General features: G+C 38.0%; 1 non-coding gene across 1 annotated transcript; it reads right to left on the reverse strand.

Moving 5' to 3' along the window:
• Positions 1 to 970: 970 nt before the first annotated feature.
• Positions 971 to 1,077, reverse strand: LOC145141564 (small nucleolar RNA R71). The gene has a single exon (XR_013722759.1). It is a non-coding gene; the product is annotated as a small nucleolar RNA R71 (small nucleolar RNA).
• Positions 1,078 to 2,720: the final 1,643 nt, after the last annotated feature.

Here is a 2,720-nt window from a genome sequence, read left to right on the forward strand (position 1 = left end):
AGGTGTAGCTAGATAGGTATAATTTGCACACATCAAGTTTTTGGTGCCGTTGCCGGGGACGGCTTATTTAATTGTTGATTTATTTGCTTTTAATTAATCGATCATTTTTGTGGGGTAAAACCTGCAAAAAGTTATTTTTAGTTTAGTTTATTTTCTTCCCGTACTGAATTCACGACGTGAGCTTTATTGGCTCACGACGTGAATCCAGTAATTTCCAGTTTTCTTTGTTTTTCTGTTTTAGTTCAGTTTTACATTTTTATTTTTGTTTATTTTGCAGAAATTCATGACCAGAGGCTCTAACACACATTTGGTGCCACCACTTGAAGATCCAGAGTCAGCCCTTCACAAGAAGACAGATAAGAACGCAGGAGTGAGCGAAACCCCAAAAAAGTCATCTTTCAAAGACCTCAAGTCAGTCTTTGGAAAGAAGTCGGGAAAGAAAGTGGGAGAATCGAGTACATCATCAAAGGACAAAAACAAGATAGAAAGCTTTAAGCAAGATCCCAACCCAAAGGATACCGAATACGATACCGAGCCTGAATTTGCATTACATAGAAGTGAATCTGAAGACGAGTCTGATAACGAGATGACGTATATTACGGATATGTCCATGGGAGCTTACAAAAAGTGAATTAGAGATGATGCTGTTCCTGGCCTAATACAACCTGCAATTCTTGCAACTGCCCCATTCGAACTGAAATGACACATCCTTGCTGCACTAAGGGATGTACCATTTTTTGGAAAGGATCATGAGGATGCTTACAAGCATTTGGATGAAGTAAATAACATAGCAGATTATTTCAATATCCCAAATGTTCCAAGAGAGACAGTCTTGCTGAGGATGCTACCAGTCACTTTTAAAGGAGCTGCTAAAGACTGGCTAAAGGCACTACCACCCGGTGCAATCACTACTTGGGCCCAAATGCGCGAACAGTTTTTAGATCATTTTTGCCCACCTTCCAAGATAGCTAAACTCAAAAAGGCAATAGCAAATTTTGGGCAAAATCCGGGTGAGTCACTTTATGAGGCATGGGAGCGCTATAAGGGATTGTTGAGAAATTGTCCTCAAAATGATCTCAATATACAACAAGAAGTGTCAATATTTTATGATGGTGTTAATGTCATGACAAGGCAACTCCTTGATTCTCAAGGACCACTTACTAAGAAAAATCTGGGGGAAGTTAAGGAGTTAGTTGAAGAATTTGCAAAGCATTCTCGTGAGTACCACAATCAAAGAAATGAGGGAGTTGAAGGAAGCGGGGTGGAAATTTTGCAGACATGGTTGCTGTAATGGCTATGCTTGATACAATGGACAGGAGAATGACAAAAATGGACCAAACAATACATGCTATAAGAGTTGGATGTGAAAGGTGTAATGGTCCACACTTGACTAAGGATTGCAACTTAGATGATAATGGGTATAAAAAGGCTCAAGTTTTCCATTCGAGTGGGGATAAATATGATGAAGATTGGAGAAAACCAAAGAAGGAGTGGCTACCATATGATGAATACAAGAAGCAAAAAGAGGAAAAATATAAGCAGACGGGCCGAAGCTTCTATCAAAAAGAGCAACCACCAGCCGAGAAGAAAGTTGACTTGGAAAACATGTTGACCCGATTTATGGAAGCTTCTGAGAAAAGGCATGATGATACTGATGCAGTGCTGCAGGAACACATGAAAATGATGAAAGAACAGCAGACAATGATGATTGACCAGAAAGCTTCATTAAGAAATCAACAAGCATCGATCCATAATCTCGAAGTCCAAATTGGTTAACTAACTACTTTGGTGAGCAACAAATTATCCTCACAATTTCCCGAAAAGAATGCTCAATCTCATGTTATGATGATCGAGACTGAAGAAGAGGCCATCTCCAAGTTCTTAGAAGCATTAGAAGTGGAGCCAAGGCAGCCTGAACCAAAGACGAAGAAGTTAAAGATCGAAAAACAAAATTCTGTTGAAACAAAGAATTCACGACATGAGTCTTATAAGCTCACGACGTGGGATCATTCTGAACATAAGAATTCAGCGCCAATTCTGGCTTATCGTCCGCCTTTACTGTTTCCGTACCGAGCTAATCTTAGTCCATTGGAAAGGGAGCATTTGGAGTTCATAAAACACGTAAAGGGTATTCCTATAAATACTCCTTTTGTTGAGACGTTATCAAAAATTCCCGAGTACGCTAAGTTCCTACAAGATTTGATAGACACTCGTCAACAATTGAAGAAAAATTCCAAGGTTATTTTAAATGAGTAAAGTTCAAAAGCAGTGTTGTAACAACCCGATATTTCAGGTCAATGTAACGACTAAAAATCAAATATGGTAATCCCTTTGTGAATAAATTGAAATAACATCAAAAATGAAATGTTCAAAAGTCTCACTTTGAGTGTACTAAGTGGTAGATATCGTAATAAGGTTTCCAAAAATATAAAGAACACTAAAATCCGAGTTATAACGAAGAAGTTATGACCAATTTAAGATCCGTAGCAAATCCGATAAAACACTGTTAAGCATAAAACGAGAAATTTCAATAAAATACTTTTCAACCTTATGTGTCTAAATGAAAGTCGTAGTTATCCCTAAACCGTAAATGTACATAAAGAGAATGCCCAAATTTGACTTCATATGAGGAAGTTATGATTTTTTGAAGTTTCGGACATAGCAGTAGACAACTAAAAACTCGAATTAGAGATCGAGCGACTTTTTGCCAACATGACCTA

Source organism: Lactuca virosa, chromosome 9, assembly GCF_052849685.1.
Source record: "Lactuca virosa cultivar CGN04683 chromosome 9, Lactuca_virosa_CGN04683_v6, whole genome shotgun sequence".
Lineage (NCBI taxonomy): Eukaryota > Viridiplantae > Streptophyta > Magnoliopsida > Asterales > Asteraceae > Lactuca > Lactuca virosa.